At 49.3% G+C, this 21,553-nt stretch overlaps 2 long non-coding RNA genes across 2 annotated transcripts in view; one reads left to right on the top strand and one right to left on the bottom strand.

The window, feature by feature from the left end:
• The window catches only part of LOC107055020, a 33,475-nt gene extending 27,214 nt beyond the window's left edge, over window positions 1–6,261 (top strand). Inside the window, exon 6 of the long non-coding RNA XR_001469930.2 lies at window positions 755–6,261. This is a non-coding gene — a long non-coding RNA (uncharacterized LOC107055020). The remainder of the gene's footprint in view (window positions 1–754) is intronic.
• The window catches only part of LOC101748601, a 236,523-nt gene that overhangs the window by 43,805 nt on the left and 171,165 nt on the right, over window positions 1–21,553 (bottom strand). The window lies entirely within an intron of this gene.

A 21,553-nucleotide genomic window follows, 5' to 3' on the forward strand; every position in this document is an offset into this window, starting at 1 on the left:
CCTGCAGCTGGTCATGAGCCCTGGAGGTGCAGCACTTGGTTCAAGAGTTGCCTGTCATGGAATCACAGAATGGTTGGGTTGGAAGGGACCTTAAAGATCACCCAGTTCCAGCCCCTGCCATGGGCAGAAGACAGAATGGGTTGCTTTGGTTGGACAGGAGGCCCTGTGGCTCTGCAAAGAGGGATGAGAGCACAGAGAGCAAAATGAACCCAGTGATGGTCTGATCCCAAGGTGGCACTTGGTGCACTGTCTGAGCTGGGCTCCATGATGCCGAGACCCGAAACAAACACTCATTTTTTGCTTTCTAAATCACACCTGCCTTGCCTAAGATGGCCATCCTGTGGCACGATGATCAGAGAGAGAGGCTCCTCTAGGGGCTGATTCACCCCATCCCACATAGGTGACGACTTGCTCTTGATGGTGCCTGTCCCCGTGGTGTTGGTGGAAAGGATCCTGCTCTTTTTGGGCTCTGTTTGGATGGAAATCCATCTGATCTGACCACAGCACCAAGTGAGAAGCTGCCAGGGCGAGGACACCTCGAGCCCAGCTCTGTTGTGTAGGCTGGGTTCCCCAGGGGTTTAAGCAGTGCTTAACTCAGCCATATACAAATGCAGTGTCTTCTCAGCATGCTGAATTTCACTCTGAGTTTACCTTGGTGTACTCCAGTAACTTTATAAACTTTATATATCCTGCATAAACTTTATAGGCAGCATAAACTTCAGGCACAGTGACTGCCTTCTCCTAAACTCTACAGGATCTGCACCACTTCTTCCGAATGGAGTTTCTCCCTCTTCACAACGTCTCACTCTGCATTGTCCTCCAGCTCAGGATGTGCCTCTCAGCCTGCCTTCAGGGAGGAAGACCGATTATTCCTGCTTTTAAGAACCACTCCCTAACGAACTCATGTGTTCTTCCATTCTGCATCTGGCTCTCAGATTGCCTGAGATCGTTTCCTCCCCCTTCTTGGTATTTGCAAATAAAGTATTTACAGTTGAATTCGGGTGGCAGCCTGTGTTGCGCCGGGGTGTTTCGGAGGATGCTGTGGGTCAGCATGGCCCTGTGCTGCTGCAGGAAGATGGGACACTGCCACCGCAGCCCCAGAAACCGAGGGGGTCACTGCAAGGCTGTCAGCCACAGCTTGTTACCTGAGCGACGGGCAGGAACAAGGACTGAAATCAGAGAGCTACACAGAAAATCTCACTGCGTTCAGAACTGTGGTCTGTCCTGCATGCTAACTGCTGTCAATTACTTATTTTTCGCATCCTGGGCATTGACATCAGCTGACGGTATGGCTCAAAATCTTGTCGTGCTTTGTTGTTTTCCTCCTTGTTGTTCAAGTCACGCCTGCCTCTATCAGCTCTGTCCTTTTTCCTCTTCTGTTCCTTTCTGTCCTGCAAACGTATGCAGGGTGTTCCTGCGAATGGCAGGGTTTACTCAACCGCTGATAACTCCAATCTAGTCTAACAAAGAAGTAAATGCACAATGACATCTCTTGTGCAAAGAGCTGTCATAAAGTGCGGCTGGCAATCCAAGTGGTATAAATGCTCTTTCGATTAAGTGCCTCATTGAGGTGAGCTGATGATGCTCCATTAGGCTGAGGTGATAGACTTCTAGTTCTCAACACAATTGGTGGGGAGAGGGATCCAGCCTTGTACAGGCAGCATGGCTCTCGCTGTTCTGTTTGCTCCAGGCTGATCCCATCCATCACAGCTTTGCTCCTGAGCTGCAGTCCCCTTTCCTCGCTGTGTGTTCCCCCTTGGATTAGGCTTGCTGAAGGGCAGTGGTCCCGGAGCAGCTTTTGGAGTGCTGGGGCATTTGCATCAAGTCTGTTGATGTGTATTTTTTGCATGACAATAAATGAAGTTCCACACCCCCCTAGACATAATAAATAATACCAACATTTTGAGCTCGTTGCTGCAACACTTATATAATTCAGGGGGAAAAAAAATGGGATACAGCTAATCTACGGATGCAGGAATAGCTTAGGAGAAGCCTCCAGCTTCCCTTTAAGGACTGGGTGTCCCTGTGGTTAAGCTTTGGCCCAAAGAAGGTCTTCCAGATCTGCACTAGGATTATCTTACGTTCAACCAAGCCTGGCCCAAGCCAAGCAAGAAATTAAAACTCTTACTGTTTACAGGGGAGCCAACCGCATGAGAGTGAGTGAAGGATGGCTGTGCCCTCACTATTAATTGCTTCAGTTTTACTTGCAGTTGGTGACAGTTATTGTCACGCCTGCTGGGACACGGGAGGCGCTCCATCCATCACCTGCCCGATCGCGGTGCGCTGGGAAAGTCACTGCTGCTGATAGCTCTCTTCCACTCCCTGCACAGAACACTTTCTCCCCTTTATTAAACAGAGGGAAATGGAAGAACAAAATTGGAATATGTAAAATGCTTGTTACTTGCATTTTCCAGCTGGCTGACGTTTCCTGATAGGCTGCTTATGGGGCATCCGTTGTTGTTATTCACCGCAGCACTTCAAATAGCTATTATTATTTTTGTTACTTCCCTGTTGAACACAAAAGCATCAACTTTCCCTCTCACCTTGATAAAATAGGATGCAATTGCTTTCATGGTTAACAAGTCCCAAGCAAGTGCCACGGGCTCACCCCGCGTGACAGTTTCTTGGCTGGAGGCTCCAAGGGATACGTGCAAAACCATCACTTGTGCTTCAGAATGATGAAATTTACGCCGAGGCATTAGAGGCAGCCATAAAAAAAGCAGCACTTAATTGCAAAGAAAAACACAGGGAAGAGAACGTAAAACAGATTTAGGTTTTACGTGCTCGTGGAAAGCAGAAGAGGTGGGTGACCGTCATTATTTGGCTGTGGAATAACTCAGAGATCCATTCCCTGAGAACCCTGCCCAGAATTTGCACCAAGCCCTCTAAGCACACGCTCAAACAGGGCTTCCATCATGTCAAACTTGTCAAAAGCGGGTAATGCAGATGAAACACTTAAAAAGAATCTCATTTTCAGGACAAGCTGATCACTCTTTCCTTGAAAATAAAGCCCTTGTAAAAGATCTTAATTTAAGCAGCCAAAGATTAAGCTGCCCAGAATGATTGCCTGCATTTGCCGGCGAATTTGCTGGCATTTAGCACGCAGCACAAGGCTGCTAATGCGGTGTCACCATGCTCCTAAGATCCACTGGGCTGAAAAATAGTGGGAGGGGGTGGAAAAAAATGAGAGCACAGGGAAGAATGATGCATGGTGAGGGCTGAATCCCAAGGTTGGATCCATTGCCTCTGGTGCAGTCATGGGGTAAGCATCACCCTTCCTGGAAGAAACCAGTTTGAAGATCACCATACAACTAGAAGAAATAAAGCAGGGTGCAATGAATCCTAGAACCACTGGATCATTAAGTTTGGAAGAGACCTCTGAGATCATCAAGTCCAACCACCAACCCATCCCCACCATGCCCACAATGATCTTGGATTGCTCTTTGCCTGTAGAGGAGGAGCCCAGGCTGAACGGGGCTTTGAGCAACACGGCCTAGCCAGAGGGATCCCTGCCTAAAGTAGGGGAGTTGGAACTCGATGATCATAAAGGTCCTTCCAAACCAAGCCATTCTATGATTCCATGACTTTGGTCTGCTCTCGGAGGTACTGGGCTGACCGGGCTTAGGGGGCAAACTGAGATTCAACTGTCTTGGAGAAGCATAAGCGATAGCAGAGGTGGAGCTGACCCAGCTGGAAGGGGGCATTGGTTAGAAGGTTACAGTGCCACTGCAGCTGAGAGCTGGGGGCAAGCTTGTATAAAAGCAGCAAAGAAATAAAAGGAGTAATCAGAGGAAGAAATCAAGCAAACAGAACCATTTCCTTGAGATATTTGAGTTCCAGTTCAACCCCAGTATCAGCATGCAGCAAGAAGCCTTATTTTATACACACACGTATATATATTTGGCTTAAAAAGAAACATTCTCTTGTTTGACAGCTTCTGCCCGGCTTTTTTTTTTTTATGCCATTTTCTTTTCTTTTCTTTTCCCCATAGTTATTTAATTCTTCTTGTATCTTAACAAATACTATTTGCTTCTGAAGTCGCAGCCTTGAGGCACAACCTCAGCACTGAAACCTTTGTCAGAGTGGAGCAGGGCTGGCCCCAGGCTGCAGCCTCCCCGCTTCGATCTGCCTGGTGCATCCCAAGCTCTGCAGCAAGTCCTCACCGGCGAGGGATGCTTTGTGCCACTGATGTGTAAGAGGTAGCACTGAGCATGTTGCTAGCTGTCCCCGGAGGATAACTTTTCATTATTGATGTGGAAAGTGGAAAATAAAATAGACTATTACACATTTTATCTTCAGGGAACTTTTTTTTTTCCTTCCTCTTTCTCCTCCCCTTCAGATATGAAGGCATTTCAATTCAGAGAATCATTCTGAGTACAATGAAGAGAAGTCAATTCAGAGAGCAGCAGGCACAGGTGACTTGCAACATGTCTTTGCCATGCATGCCTTTATTATTCCCTGCCAATCCTTGAGACAGGACGTCTTGTACCTGGAGTGCCACAGCTGTGCTGCTCTTTACAGTCATTAAACTTGACTTTGAAGTTGTAAGAAATATCTGATTCCTCTAGTTCAAACAGGCCTGGAGAAATGGCACGTAAAGGGAATGAAACAGCATTCCTTGGGTTGAACCACCAGCCAAAGAAAGATCAAAGGACAGCGAGGAAGAAAGTGTAAAACCTCTGTTTGTCAGTGTTCCAGCTGCTGTGTCATGCGAGGAGTGCATTCTCCAATGCCTGCAGATGGCACAGCCCGTGGGCAGCTGGGCACAGCTGGTTGGCAGCAGCATGTGTGTTTGCCAGCTCACCGGCCAAGTGGAAAATGGGCATTTGTAGGTACAAGCCCTTTGATTTTCCACTGGGAAAAGAACACAGGCAGTCAGGGATGGGAGAGTAAATCAGAGCTCACTGATACGGATAAAAGAAAGCTTCCAGATCAATATTTAAGAGTAAGCTAGCAAAGGAAAACTGTGCTCTGTCTCCATCCGCCAGCACTGCACATGGCTGCTTATCTCATACATCTGCTATCTCCTCCCAGGCTTCTCACTTCCCAAGTCTACAGCACCATCTATAGCCCTCTCACTATGTCTGTGTGTTCCAGCCTCACTTCTACAAGGAAGGAATCAGGGATTGGGGTATCTGGCAGCAAGACCACTTCTCATTGCACATGTACAAATGCAATTAGGATAACTGTATTACCCTAATGATAATGAAATCATCTCCATAGCTGGTGGAGCTTACTGCAACCCACTGGGAAAAACTGGGTGCTGGGTTATGACTGAGATGGTACAAGAGGTTCCCTCAGCTTTGCCTGGATGCTGGTACATCTGAGGCAGGCAGCTGGGATTTCCTCCATGCACAGGGCACATGCACACAGCAGGCAGCTCTTGTTTTGCACAGTTTGTTCACTGGGACAGGGATCTGTAGCTGAAATGCCATCAGTACTTGCAAGGCTCTTATCTTCCTGGTGTGCTGAGATAGCACCTGACTGCACAGTCCAAGCACCTGATTGGGTCTGAGAGATTCAAGCGATGTGACAGTGGGTTTGCCCCAGTCCTGGAGGTACCCAAGGCCAGGCTGGATGGGGCTCTAAGATCCCTTCCAACCCAACCATTCTGTGACTCTATGACATTGGCCAGCTGGGACTGAGCAGGCAGCTGCAGGCTCCTTGCAGACAGGAGGTCCCTCCCTGCTCAGGTGGAACGAGCTGCTCTTTGGAAGTATGTCCTCATACTATTGAGTATTAGCTATTGCCATGGCTCAATTTAGAGGCCTGACTTCAGGTAGGAAGTCTTAGATAAGAAGTTCAACCTATGCATACTCTTCTGTTGCTAGAGGTCACTCACGCTGTCATGCTCTCAGTGGCCCCTTCCTACAAGAACTTCGGGCCCTATTCTGAAGCAACAGCAAAGCAAAGCTACGTGATGGTGGTGGAGGGTTCATTTGTGCAGAAGTGTACGTTGTGCATTGGTATGGAACTAGGATGTCACTCAGGCAAGCTTTCCCAGGCAGCAAACTTCCACATTTATGTGCAAATGAGGAGACAGTCACACTGAACGAGAGGGAGAGGATGTTAATGAATCTTCTTCTAGGCTTTAAGGAAAACATATTGCCCAATGCTGTGGAAAATTAAAATTTGTTTCTAATATGTATGGTAAATTTAATGCTAAAGACCAAAGATAAATGGAAAGAGAGCTTAATCCGAGCTGACCCCATTTTTTGCTGGAATGTCATTTGCTATGGTTTTTGCTCCCTCTTAGAAAGCAAGAGACACACTAATTAGTTCTTGCACTCTGCATATAAATTATTGCTCCCAAACATTTAAAGTAGAACATAGAGAAAGCTGAGAAAGGCACAGAGGTACCCTGTATCCACTGTGGGTCTGCATGTAATCACAAACTGAAGGGCCGGTGCTGGATGGAAGCCTCATGGCTTGAGGAAGTCACTACTGACATATGCAGTAGCAATAGAATAAATGGAATCAAATTTACTTTGGGATGGAAAGATCTACTTAAGTGAAAAGGATCTGAACTGCACAGGGCTTGCCTGGTCTTCAGGGTCCTGCAGCTAGACTCAACTCTCAGCTTTCTAAAGCTTTTCAGAAACAAGGCTCCATTATGTGATCCCCCAGACTCAAGCAAGTATCTGAAACGATGGCTTGTGAAAACTCCCTTACAGAGCTTAAGATGCAAGCAGCCTCCTTCTGGCTTTTGCATTTAGTGGAAAAGATTCCGGAGTAACATGATAGAAAACACAGCAATGAGCGCACAACAACAAGGTCCCAGACTGCAGCAAGCAAGGATGTGCTCAAATACAACAGCTAGGGGCACAGAAATAAAAGGAGAAAGCTGCTTACCTTCAGAAGGCCTTAAGCATGCAGGCATCTCCAGCAAGATACACCTACTTCCACTGCCAGCCCTTAAATGAGGTCTGTAAGGGGTGCATCCTGGCTCCACCCCTTCTGGTCACTCAGCTGCATTGCTCGCACCTGAGCTTCGCTGGGCTGGCCCTGCCTTCCCACCAGGTGCCCCATCACTTCAAGCTGTGACTCAGCATTTCCCAACACATGGATTAGTAAGTTCCCCAACGAAGACTGGAGTTTGAGCTTTATCTTCCTGAACTACTTCCCAGTGATGCTGCAGAAAGCTTTTCCTGCACGGGGGATTTTCAGACCTCCAAAGAGCCACGGGATGGCCTCCCAAAGCACAGAACTTGCAGAGCTCAGTAAAACACAGAGTGCAGCCACAGCCAAACTCCGAATGGCATCCCCAGTCCCGACACGTTCTGCTGGCAGTGAGCCTGCCTTCAGCTGGGGAGCTCACCACAACCTCAGCAGCAGCAGCTGATCAAGGTTTAGAGTTCAGGTGGAGTGGAAGGTCTGACAGCTTGGTGCAGAACCCTTGGTGCCCTGCTGTCAGAATTTCATGAGCGTGTACTGTGACAGCTTATAATCAACCTGCCCGATTTTAAACTCGTTGGGAGTTAAGCTACAGGTTTTTAATTTATTATTACTTTTTTTTAATCATTTACTTTATTTGAGTAGCAAATGTGCCCTGCTAAAAACAGCCTCCAGGCAAGCAGGGAAGTTCCTCATGCAGTCGGCCCGTGAGTGATGGGTGGGAATGCTGGTGTAGAAGGGAGGATGTTAAAGTGGTTCATCGGTAACCCCAGGAGGTGCAGGCAGAGGACAGACTGCTTCCTGAGCCGTGTGAACTGTGGGTGTCACCTGGCTTGGCAGCAACTCCTTGCCCCTAATTGCATGGCAAAAGGGAGAGGAAACCTTGAGCACCCCAAATCTCTCAGTGGGGCATCTTGGTTAGAAGAAATTTTAGGACTAATTAGAACTGCTTTCTCTCCTCCATACCACTTTTTGGTGGTGACCATGCTCTGGGAAGACTTTTTAGGCCATGCTCTTGGGTGTTCCTCCATAGTCATCCCACACACTTTTTCAGTAGCTCTGTGTGCCTGTGTGACTCTTCCTCCCTGAAAAGAAACCCAGGTTCAATTCAGCAGTGCTTTGGTGAAACCTGTCCTCATGGAGATGGAGACCCTTTACATGCTGGGGTGAGAGCAGAGCAGAGGGGTCGGGGCATCATAGAATCACAGAATCACAGAATGGCCTGGGTTGAAAAGGACCAAAATGCTCATTGAGTTCCAACCCCCTGCTATGTGCAGGGTCGCCAACCAGCAGCCCAGGCTGTCCAGAGCCACATCCAGCCTGGCCTTGAATGCCTGCAGGGATGGGGCATCCACAGCCTCCTTGGGCAACCTGCTCAGTGCGTCACCACCCTCTGGGTGACAAACTTCCTCCTAATATCCAACCTAAACCTCCCCTGTCTCAGTTTAAGACCATTCCTCCTTGTCCTATCACTATCCACCCTCATAAACAGCCGTTCCCTCTCCTGTTTATAAGCTCCCTTCAAGTACTGAAAGACCACAATGAGATCCCCCCCAGCCCTCTCTTCTCCAAGCTAAACAAGCCCAGTTCCCTCAACCTTTCCTCACAGGAAAGGTGCTCCAGCCCTCGGATCATCTCAGTGACCCTCCTCCGGACCCACTCCAAGAGCTCCACATCATTCCTGTACTGGGGTCCCCAGGCCTGGACGCAGTACTGCAGTACTGGGGGATGATGGAAGCAGCCAAGCCCACGACTGCATCGCTCAGAGCTCCTCGGTGGCACAAGGAGCAGTGCCAGCTCCCCGGGATGCAGATGTGCAAGCGATGATCTGGAACTGTCCCTCATCATTAGACTGCTTTGCATTCCAAACCCAACCTGACAGAAACGTTTTGTTCCGGGGGTTGAGGAGATGATGGGAGAGGACATCTCGGGGCTCGGCATGTCCATCCCCATCCCTGGCACGGATTGAGCTCTGTGCAAATGGAAGTGAATAATTCAACGTCTCCTCCTTTTTGGAAGATGTTTGCTGGCTGCGGGAGGCGGAGGCACGCGGGACGTGTTGGGACATCGCTTCAAACCGTGCAGCAAACCAGCACGACCCCACGGTTTTATACCAGTATAATTACCTCTTCTGGGCACGCAGGGTATTTTTAGCCTGCTTGCCTGAGGAAATTAAGCTCATATGATCACGTAATGAATGTGTGTGCGTTTCTGCATGTTTATTCTGACCTTTATAATTTTTGAACCCATTGGCGCTTTCAAGCAGGTTTGGTGGGGGAGGAAAGCAGTCTTGGATACAATTCAGTTTTTATACGTACTGTGAAAACAGTGTACAGGTGGAGGAGAAAGAGGCTGTAAATGTTCCCCATCAGCATTTCTTGGCTGAACGACAGGCTGCAGCCCGGGCTTCTGCCTTATCAGCCATCAAAGACTCCACATCGGGGCAGAGGATTTAGAAAAACCCATTTGAGCTGCAGGAAACGATGTGATTGGAGCTCGCAACCAAGCATGAAATGCAGATCTTAAAGAAAGCAGGCTTTGTTATTTCGTGTTCTGATGGGACCGCATATTAACTGCTTATTAGTTGTACCAGCACAAAGGCAAGCGTGGATTACATTAGCAGGTATAAAGTCGTCGCTGGTAACGCAGTGTGCTCCTCTTCCCCATATAAGTGCATTTCTGTCATTTCTGCACTCAGGGAGTTAATGCTGCTTCCACTCAGGGGCATAAATAGGGCTTAAAAGCCCTGAGTATCTCACACAGAGACTTCAGCTGGGGTGAACCACAGCAGCTGTCAGATTTGGTTCTCTGCAGTGCTCACAGTGACACAGATTAGGACTGGGGAAGAGTTCTCATGGCATAACTCTCTAAATCCTCTGCACTGCTCTACCGGGGGACCATGGGAGTCAGGCTGCTGCCTGCAGCTGGGAAGGGGCTCATGCTGCTCAGCCCAGGGCCATGCCCATCGCCCCTGCTTCCCTTGGGCCTCTCCAGAGTGATAGCCATGATACAGAGCATGTTCTTCAAGGGTGCATGGAGCACTCACACAATGTAGTCTCCATTCTGCCTAGCATAATTCACATCAGGGTTTAAGGCCGTTTTGTACCTTCTTTGGAAATTCCAGCCTTTGGTTAATTTAGATTCATTTTCCAGAGACTCCCTGAGTGGACAAGCCTGCAGAAAAGCCTGGCAGCAGCCACAGCTTGGCAAGTGGGACTCACGGGGACAAATTGCTTCATTGGCCAAGGGAGATTTTGTTCATCCTCCTTTGTGTCACGGAGCGTGCTGCCAGCTCTGTGCTGGGCAAGGGCCCATGCAGCTGCATGCCATCCCTTCCAGCCACCCCCCTCACATCCAGCCCCAATTAAAGCATCAGCCCCAGCTTGAGATATGGACTGTATGGCTGCCCACCTCCCAGAGCAGCTGGGCTACGGGAAATGATGCTGCGCTCTCAACAAGGCAAAGCCAATCTGCTCAGCAAAGCCACCAGAGCCCCGAGGGGACAAAGCTGCCATCAAACCCACTGCCTGTGTCCTGCCAGAGGGATGTCACAGAGAGTTGCTGCAGGCTGCAGGCCAGAAACAGCAGCAGCTCCAAAGAAAGGAGCCCCTCCTCAGGGTTCCTTGTCCCCAGGCTCACCTCTCCCAGGTCTGCAAGACAATCAGTGATAGTTTCACAGCTCTGCTGTTAATTAACAGCCCTGCAAGGCTCTGTAAGTCTGTGTTAGGATAGCACTGCACACCCTAGCAAAAAAAAGCCTCAGAGCCCATAAATGCATCTCTTCCCATTAGCTTGCCAGCTTAGAGCAGCTGGAATTAAACTGATGCCAACACAACAACTCTGAGATCATTAAAGCTTTGCTGGACAAAAGGACCATATCTCAAGGGTCTGCTTGCCATAAACGAGCTGGGTGAAAACAGCAGGAAATAGTGAGGTATGATATCCTTGTGAAGAAAGCCATGCTCTGCTGAAATGCGCTGCGGGGAATGGGGCAGATGGCTGAGCTCACCCTCTGTGGGGCTGTGAGCTGACACAGCCTGGCTCTGAGGCTGCCATGTGCAGAGATGGGCTCCGTGCTGACAGCTTCCATTGGCTTCTAGAGAAAAAAAACAAACAGCTTCTGTAGGTGCAAAGGACTCTGGAAAGACTGCAGTGTCCTCAGTTAGCTGGGGCTTGTGCTGGGATGGCCCCACAGCAAGAGGGGAGTCAGCAGAAGGGAACAGAAGCCAGGGATGGTGGCTGGCTCCTACCATAGCTCCCAGGTGCTCAGTTGGACATCAGCACCATTGCTTTCCAAGGTGAAATCCAGAATATATTTCAGCCTGTTGGGTTGTTGGGTGATGGGGTCAGGGTCAGGCCCAGGGTGCTTCAAGGTTCAGTTGCTTTGAGTGAAAGTAGAAGAAGAAGAGAGGAAGAAGGAGAGGAAGTCCCAGGATTTGACATCAGTTTATTTTCCCCTCCAGGTGAAATGTTCCGCTCCCACTGGGGTCATTAATCCTTTTTGAAATGCTGTTTGTTTTCTTCAAGAAGGTCAAATTCTAGATGACAAATGCCGTCATGAAATATAATGCGAAAAATCCATTTTGAAAATCCAGAACAAATGTGAGTTTTGGACCTTGTCCAGTATTTTCATCTGCCAGCACAGTCGAATCCATCCTGATGTGAATGCAATGAAGAGTTCCCATCCCTAATGCCAGCTTTTGGGAGAGGATTTCTCTAAGCAAATTACAGACTGCTGTCTGCTGCATCTACCAAGCCCTGCTTGAGAACTCCATGCAAAATCTCCTGAAATCAGGAAAAATCTCATTCATAAACCCAACTAATGATGGTCTCAGTCAGCTACAGTGGTGTCTGTAAGTTGGATGCGCAACTCCCACTGGCGGTTGAAGTTCACCTACGTTGTCCTTTCCAACTCCTCAGCTTAAAAACCTCTTTTAAGATGGAAAAATCCCCTCCCAGGAGGTGCTGATCCCTGTTGTATCAGAGCATCATAGTAGCTGTCTATATGGCAGACTGCCCTGAGCCACCTGGATGTATGGCAGTTCCATACAAGTGCCATCATAGCGTGCCACCATGCCCAAGCTGCAGAGCACCAGGGCAGTTCCTAATGGCTCAGCCAGATCCCTGGTGCCCAGTGCATGGAGGACCTGCCTGCTTCTTCCGTGGCTTCAAAGAGTAAATTAAACGATACGATGAAACATATTACGTTTGCATCTGGCTCAAAGGGAACATAACAGCGTTAGGCAGCCCTGGTGCTCATTAAACGCCTCTGACTGGAAGGATGTAATGAACCAGTTTTATTACAATAGTAATTTCTTCCTATCACATTTGGTGGTTATCTATTCACGGGGGATGTAGGGAAGGGAGGAGGATCAGCACAGACCGGTGCATTAAGATATATTACTATGGAGAAGCTGACACAAGAGTGTGTGGCTGACAGACAGCAGAGAGCTGAGGCAGAGAGCAGAATATCCCCAAGTCCATTATAACGGTGTCCAACTGACCTTTACAGAAAATATGTAAGAACAATAAAAAAGGGCCTTTGTGGCTCTGGGTGCAGCTCGGAGGTGGTTTTGCAGCCCATCTCCCAGCAGCTGCTCCTTGCCATGGCGTGGGATGCTGTGGGTGAGGTGGGGGAGCTCACAGCACTCCGAGTCCCTCATAACCACAGCAAGTTTTCTACATTTGTGCAAAGAGATAATCTGTGATTCATAACCATTTAAATAAATGGCTAATCAATTTCTATGGGTTGCTATAGAGCCCAATAAATCAAACCCAGGCTGATTATAACCATGGCTTATAGCCATCTCATAATACCTTCCACTGATGTGCTTATAATAATCTGTAACATCCGCTACTGCTGTCGGTAACTCATTTAAAACACCAGTTACTACTTTTTCAACTTACTAAAAGCGCAGAGAGAGTAAATATTCCTCAATATCTGTAAACCACGTGACCTTTCCTGGTTGCAAACTTAGGGCTAAATCGATGCTCATCGGAGGCAAGGAAGGATTCCTTACCTATGATGGTAAGGAAGGTGATAGTAAGGAGGGTGAAGGTAAGGAAGGTGATGGTAAGGAGGATGAAGGTAAGGAAGGTGAAGGTAGGGAAGGTGATGGTAGGGAAGGTGATGGTAAGGAAGGTGAAGGTAGGGAAGGTGATGGTAAGGAAGGTGATGGTAGGGAAGGTGAAGGTAAGGAAGGTGAAGGTAGGGAAGGTGATGGTAGGGAAGGTGATGGTAAGGAAGGTGAAGGTAAAGAAGGTGATGTTTTGCAGCTGGGCTTGGCGAGGATAGCCCTTTTCCAAGGGAGACATAGGAGTTCAGAGTCAGATCCATCCCTTGGAAGACCCACACCTGAATTTCTGCTTTCAAAGCCTACACAACAGCAGAGGAATTAAAAACCTGTGAGCCTGGATGCTTTCAGATCCCGCAGCCACCAGGTTTTGCTTTTTTTTGCTCTGCCAACACATCTATTTTTTCTCTTTCTGCTTTGACTCACACAACTCTTTGGAAGAAGCTCCATTGGCTTAAATATAGCCCAGCACCTGTAGCTGTCAGGGAGGAGAGGTGTAGTGATTTCTGACAGACTCAAAAAGCTGACACGCAGCCCCTCACACTCACTAAAATCCATCTCCTGGTGGATTTATTAGTCTTAAGCAACAGCAGTTGGTCTGAAAAGAAAATGTATTTAACCTTTCCTTTTAATTGTCGCACTGTTAACCTGTCAGTTCTACACGGGGCTGTTAATAATTCCGCTTTAAACGTCTCAAAAGGAACTTTCACGTTTAAATATTAAACACTGAAACTTGGGCACAGTTAGGAACGAATCGGTGCAGCACTTCTGGCAGTAGTGTGGCTCAGCCCAAAGCCTGCTGGTGTGCCTGGGAATCGTCACGCCGTGTTAAACAGGGCCAGAGCGGGGCCAGGCTCAAAGCCAGAGCCCAGGGCCAGATCCACAGGGTGAGTAATAGGGACTGAGCTTTGGGAAGGAGAGAGTCGGACCATCGGAGATGGCCCTTATCTGCACCTGAAGGTAAGATGCACGTTAAGGGGGAGAATTAATTAATTAACTTGGCTAACTACACTTGAACTAGCTGCAGCGAAAGAGAAGTGAAAACACAAAGAACTTGGTTCTGGAGGAGGTTTTAGCTTGGAATCAGCTCCAAGTGCCTCTTTGCAGACATGTGTCCTGCATTAAAAACCACCACATTGCTTTTGTTTTCACTGCAACTTTAATCTAAGACTGATATGGCTTTTATTTTATTTTTCTTTCCCTTTCCATTTTTCCCAAAGATGCTTTGAGATCTAACCTGAACCATCCCAACGCGTTCCCCTGCCATCTGCCCAGAGAGCAGGGAACACCAGTCCAGGAGTCAATCTTGGGGGGGGTTCAAGAGCATCCGTGTGCTTGCATCCGTGGACCACTGTATCTAGAAACTTTCCCTGCTGGCAGACACACGTCCCTGCTTGGCTCACACACCTGGCACTTCTCCACCCGTCCCCTTCAGCAAAGGTGTTTGAGTTGCTCACGGTGGTACAGCCTTGGTGACATCGCTGCCAGCTCTGCGACAAGAAGACAGCACTCTGGTGTCCTCCGTCATGTCATCCCTATGGAGCCCAGGGACAAAACTTCATGAGTCTGGCCAGGAGGAGCAGGAGAGAGCTGATAACCCCATCCCTTCCACGTCTTGGGCTTACAGTAACCTCGGATGCCACGGGGCAAATTCCGCAGTGCTGCTTAAGGTGCCATAATTTAGAGCCTCTCAGCTTTGCTAAGGCTCCCTGAGCACCACGTGCCCCCTGTCTGCTGATGCATAAAGTAACCTGAATCAGTGTAATTTATGCACCAATGAAAAGGTGCAAGCTAAAATACCTCCCAGCCTAAAATAGCCTCTAAGTGAGAAGAGGGAGAGGAAGGGGCATCTTAGCTTTATGCCCCATAGAGCACCAGCTCTGAATTTGGCCCTGGGCCTCAAAGCTTTTAAAAACAGAGTAATTTTGATTTGGAGGAGGTCACACGTGCCCTTGTGCACATCTCCCCTGCTTTATTTGAGTCCTGGCCCACGCGAGGAGAGCAAGAGCAAGCTGAGGGCTGGCAGAGCTGCATGCTGGTGCGTGGCAAGCTGATTTTCCACCTCTTGTTGCTACCCTGCCTGTGTGCATCTCTGCAAAGCAGAGATAGAGCAGGGCCATTCCCCTTGGTAGCAACAAAGCAGCAGCCCCTCCACACGTCAGCAGCTCAGCACGTTCCATATGACCGTCTTTTATCACATTGGTGCTCCCTTTAAGCACAGGACAAGTTGTTTTCCATCCGTGCAGCTGTCTCAGGACCACATGGATTTACTGCTATCAATGCTTTGCGCTGACCCGAATATTTCCAAAATTTATGTCACCCTGCCCAGTGCACACTTAGTGCTTAATTGTCACCGCAGGCACTGCTAATATCCATACCCTGTGACCTGTCTGCAACCCAGGCCAGTCAGTGCTGCTGTGACGTGTGCTGGCAATGGTGAGCGTCACGGCTGATGCCTGGCTGTGACATTATGTGCCTGTGACATGTGCATCAACCTCGGGGTAAGTGAGCTGATGTAGAAAGCAATGAATAAACGTCCTCAGGTTTGAGGAGGGGATGCTGTCAAAGGCTTTCCAAAAATAGTTGGTAACTGGCTTTGTATGAGGCTTATTCTTGCCTGGGATGGGCTCTCAGAAGCGTCAAATCTGCACATTCCTCCCTGAGTGCATCCCTGTGCCCCAGGACCACGCTCCCCAAACACAGCACTGTGGCTCTGGGCTGTGTGTGCCCAGCAGAACATCACTGTCCCCTGCTGTCTGGGGACAGCTGGCAGGGTTCAGGACAGGAACACAAACCCTAGGTGTGTGCTATGCCTTGCTTGGCTGTGTCACCAGCACAAATCCATCTCGGACCCTCTGGGTGCCCCAGGTAAACCCATCCCCTCCTCTCCCAACCTCAGGCTCCAGGTGAGGGGTTCCCTCTGCAGGCTCCCGTGTGAGAGCTCGCATGGATCTGTGAGCGCATGCAAAGGGAAGCCTTGAGAGCTACAACTCACCCAAACCGTCACGATTCCATTTATTTTTACATTAAATGTTTCTGCTTTATGAAAGGAATAAAAGAACTGCAACAACCACAATGAAATAAGAGAGCGAATGCCCAGAGGTAACTACAGTATAAAATCATATTCATCATATCATAATATTTTACATTTGCTTGTTGTTTTACGTGGATTACAGCCCCCTCAACACACGATCCAACAGCAGCAGGAGAGGAAGGGCAGCAAGAATGAGTCCCTGGCTCACAGGGCACGAGCTGAGGGCACCGTCCCCTTCAGGGCCTGACAGTGCCATCCAGCATGGCTGCTGGGTGGCCTTTGAGCAACCTGGGCTCAAGGGAGGTGTCCCTGCCTATAGCAGGAGGGTTGGAACTGGAAGACCTTAAGGGTCCCTTCCAACCCAAACCTTTCTACAATTCTATTAAGGGAGTCCCCAAGCCACGTGGGATGGGAGCATTACTCATCTCCTGAAAGGCTTCAGACCAAGATTAAATGCCTTCCCGGAGCTACCTTCTAATAACATGTGCTTGATGAGGTGCAGAGGAGAGTTTGGACTGCACCCACCAACCTCTCACACCGGAGCTCAGCAGTTGCTGACTTCCAAGCAGCTCCCAAAGGCATCTTCTTCCAAAAGAACTGCTAACCCCCTAACTTGGGTGAGAGCATGGGATGCGTTTGGGAGCAATAGGGCCTTTGTTGTTGTTGTTTTTTTCCTGTTTGTTTGCTTCTGGCAAAGAAGGGAATAACTGAAGCAGACCTTGCTTCTCAGTCCTGAGCTGTGACAGTGCCTGTGGAGGCAGTTTGGTGTTTGCAGGACAGTGCATTCACCTGAAGTTCAAGACAGCAGCTTCTGCTGATGGCAGGCTGCGTGTCTTTTCCTGCATAAAATCCAACATGACATTTACTACCCTTCTTACAATGCTTTTAAATATCTTTCCAGATGCTTCCAAAGAACAATTTTAAATTATCCATATGCCATTTGTCACATGTGCTGTACAGACAGTGCACCATTTCTGTGCTCTGTAGCGCAGGGCAGAGCGACACTTCGTGGGTTTTGTTTGTTTGAAATGAGTCTGCATGGCAAAGAAATCTGCTGCGTGTGATGCCATCGTGCCATTTCTACAGTGAGAGCTTTTGCCATGGCAGTTTGCAAACAGGGTGCGAGCATTAAGTAATTATTAGAGCCTTCATAGAATCATAGAAGGGCCTGGGTTGGAAAGGACCTCAATGCTCATCCAGTTCCAACCCCCTGCTATGTGCAGGGTCACCAACCAGCAGCCCAGGCTGCCCAGAGCCACATCCACCCTGGGCTTGAATGCCTGCAGGGATGGGGCATCCACAGCCTCCTTGGGCAACCTGTTCCAGCCTTCCTGCTGTGTAAGCATGCATGTAAAACTGGAACACAAACTGCAACCCAGAATGAGATAAGTAATTCTCCAGTCCCATCCAATGAGCTCTCAACAGAATTAAACCTCGATATGTTTTCCTGCAGGATGCTGTGGGCTGCTCCTCCTCCCCATCCCACAAACGCACACTTGTCAGAGACAATAACAATGCTTCCTTCCCCTTCTCCTTTCTCTTCTCCTTTCCTTTCCCTTCCCCACCGCCTTTCTCTTCCTTCCATTTTCCATCTCTCAATTCACATCTCTCTCCCTGTTTGCTTTGTGTAGCTCTGCATCACCCTACCACGTGAGCCCACTACTTCCCAAGCCCTCACACTCCCAATCAAACTACTGCAGACCCAGACCTCCCCTCCTGGTCCTGTTGAGCGCTCATTGCTCGGGATGGTGACTCTTCAATGTGGGCACATTTAGCACAGCTCTGTTTCTTTTTTTATATCACCAAACTACAAAGACAAGGTTTCATTACCTGCGTGTTCACAGCACAGTGAAGCATTTACCTAAAAGGAGCAGGGTGCTCAGAGGGAATGAGGGAATGGTGCTGACACAGAGCACAAATGAGCTCTGCTCGGTTTGCTGCCTCCTTTAACTCACCAATACCTGGCAGCAGAGCTGGCTCCCCTGCACTTTCCTAGGAGAACTAATCCAGCAATTAGACCATTCTTAAGGACAGAAAGGAAATGACATGTCATGGAAGAGAAGAGGCGAGTTTGGATTTGATACCTGGCTTTGTGCTTGGGGCTGATGGAGGCATCTCCACGTGTCCCTCTGTGGACACACTGATGGACTGCAGTGTGCCATGGGTTTTGGCTCTTCCCCTGCCTTGCAAAGTTGCAGCGGGGCTTTGCAGAGCTATTTTAAATGCACTAATTGCTTCTGGTGCTCTCCGCTCTGTGAAAACAAATGTGCTTCAGCTGCCAAACCTCCTGGGTCACGTCCCTGTCTGGAGACCAACAGGAAACACAGCTTTTCACCCGTGGTGCCCCAGGCATCACCCCAGCTGCTGGCTGCCCTTGTCCCCTGCCCAGTAGGGGCCCTGTGGGGCCACGGAGGGGCGATTTGGGGACACAGAGTTCAGCACCTCTGCTCAGTATTGGGGTGACTTAGCTGAAGGACTCCACGCCCTTGTTCAGGGGACATCGGATTTGTGTCCCCAGCTGCCCTGTGTGTGATGGGAATAGCAGGGCTGAGCTTTGTAGGCATTCCTCAGTTTGCAGGACCCCAAGTGATGCTTTATCCAGAGCCAACCTTGTTCTGGGGACGTCATTTTGGCAGATTTTGTACCTTGTGCATCATGAAGGGGCTCTGATGGGACAGCCAAGAGAGGAAAGCCCACACTGAGCAATCCCAATTCCCCTATTTGTGGCGGAGTCGGGGAGAAAAACTGCATTTCCTGACTTCAAGCTGCTTTTTTCCATCCAAATTGAACTCGACGCCCACGCCCTTCCCAAAGCAAGCTGACCAAGATGGATGGGCACACAAAACCTTTACCTCCAGCAGCAGCCAGCCCACTGCTGGCCGATTGCTTTGTGGCCAGACTGCTGCTCTGCAAAGCCCACAGCCACTGGGATGGATTGCAGCCCTTCATCTTTCGAGGCACAGCCCATATTTCATCAGCCCTCTCCTGCCATCCGGCCATGGGAGCACAACGTGGGGTGGGTGCTGGCTGCCCACTGGTGTTTTAATCGTGTGTCAAGAGTGGGCACAGGCATAGGAGGGAAGCAAATAAAGCAGACGAAATGAGATGCGGTAATTAAGTTATTCTTCATCTTGGAGATTGCTGTGGAGGACAAGATTGGTACAATGAGCCCGAGGCGCTTCTCCTTTCACTCCTCTCCATCTCAATGCCTGTGACACGGAAGATGAATATGCAGCATTTTCTATTTGTGCTACTAAAACGCCCATTAAATGCCAGCAGGGAAAAAACGATACACAAACGCCAGAATTCTGCTACACTGTGTGCCTGAGAGAGACAGAGGGAGCATCCCTCCTTTGTCTGGAGAGAGGGAGACGCTTTGGGCTGGGGGAGGGGGTGGCGATGGGCACAGGGTCCTGAGCCTGGCATCTCCTGCTCTGCCAATGGAATCATATTAATGACATTTTCATGTAGCCGAATGCCATTTTCCAATCGGGAGATGCTGGTAAGGGATTTACCTTTATTTTTAATGCCCTGTTGCATGACCACAAGCAAGGGCTACAGGTCTCCATGGCCAGAGCTCAGGCAGTATTTAGCTGGAGAGCAGCAAACTGTGCCCGCCGGTCCACACTCTGTTTACACCCCTGCAGAAGGCTCCCCATGATGGGGTGGGATACTGGCAGGGCACAGCAGGCCCAGTAAATGTGTGGTGCTCCCATGCCAGAATTCCAGGTGACAAGCGGAGAAACAAATAAATGAATGAATACACACAACCAGTGGTTTCCCAGTGCTTTGACATGGGCCCAGGACAAGCAGTTCTCACCTGGAGAACACAGGACAGACCTCCTGGCAGGGTCAGCCGGTGGATGGGAGCAGTGTCCCCCAGAACCCCCCAGCACCACTGCCCTCCATTCATAGCTCCCTTCCATTCCCATTCATCCCATTTGCATTTTGCAGCAGCAAGGAGCTCCGGGGCAGTATCTGCAGCCTCACACCTTGCAGGCTACACGGCCAACACACACTCATTTCCATCCGCAGCAATCTTGGCAATATCTAAATAAAGAGAGCCACTGGTGAGAGCTCGTGACGAAGCCATCGGGGAGCAGATAAGCAGGGACTCTGTCGCTGATGCGTGATGCCAGGTCTGAAGCAACGGGGGGAGATTAGGATCATTGTGTTATCGACTGCTATCTAATTCGAGCAAATAGCCATGTGCATGGCACATATTATCAAGCACACAGAACTCCTCCGAAAACGATATTAAGCCGGGAACTTTGCTGTTCCAGCTGCCACTTCAGCTTTAATTCACCTCCCTGCCCCCAGACGCTCCTGGGTTGCTGCAGTCTCTGAGCAGTGGGTGGCCGGGTTGCCATATGCACTCCACACAGCCAGGTGAGTACAGAGGGATGAGAGCTTTGCATTCTGCAGTGCTACACTTCATCAGCATAAGCAGTAAGCAATGTTATTTTAAGAACTCTTTTTCCCCCCCCCCCCCCCAGGTTGTTATTATTATGCTGCCCACAGACAGAGAGCAGAGGGAGGCCAGGAGATGTTGTATGGCGCAGCACGCTGGTGTTACTGGTGTCACGCTGGGGCTGATGTCAAGTGGGAGACAGTCTCTGCTCTGGCACATTTGTCATTTAAATAAATAGGGGAGAAAGATGGGCCCTGAAAAGTGAGGCAGGGCGTCTGTGCAGCAGGTGGGGACTGCAGCAGGGAGCTGGCAGCACCCTGCTCTGCACCCCAGCACTTCCCTGGGTGTCACATCGCAAGCACTGATGCTAATCTCCCGCTTGTGAGCTGGCAGGAAAGGCTTTCTCTCATGGCAGGGGAATGGATGTGGTGTTCCAGCACCATTTCCAGCGGCTGTCCTGCCTGACGTGGTGAAGATTTAACACTGCAGCTCAACCACCTCTGTGGGAACCTATAAAACCGCCTTCACAGCAGAGCTGCTCATCAGAAATAAAAGGAAAAGATGAAGGCTTTAATGGGGGAGATGTTTCTATCCATCGTCGCCAGAGACTGAAGCTTTAGTCTTGGAAGCTGCTATTTAACTAGAAATGTAAATTTAAGGTTTATATCCAGCATGCTGGGGATGAGATGCCTCCGTCTGGGAATTGACTGCTAAAGGCATGGCATCGCACCACTGAACAATGGAGTTTACTGTTATGTTTATTCAAGGCTCATTTTGCCTAGATCAAGGTGCTGGGAAAGCATTACCTTGAAATTACCAACAGCAGAGCTGACGCTGCTTGGGAGCATCCTATCTCCAGCCTAACTCTGGTCATTATAATGGCCCTTGCTCATTAAAATGGCAGGGATGGGCTGCACTTGGGATCAACGTGACTGAAACACACCCTGTCCCTGTCCCACAGCACTCGGAACCTGAACAACACAACGTGCTTTCCTGGATGTGGGAAAGATGTTTCCTTTGTGGTGAAACCTGGATCCTGGCTGAGTGGGTGTGACGGTGTGTCCTGGCCCTTTCTCAATGAGAGGGCACGGAAATGGCCCAGCAGGCTGGAAATGGGGCAACAGCAGCTCTTACCCATAA

This window comes from Gallus gallus, chromosome 23, assembly GCF_016699485.2.
Source record: "Gallus gallus isolate bGalGal1 chromosome 23, bGalGal1.mat.broiler.GRCg7b, whole genome shotgun sequence".
NCBI lineage: Eukaryota > Metazoa > Chordata > Aves > Galliformes > Phasianidae > Gallus > Gallus gallus.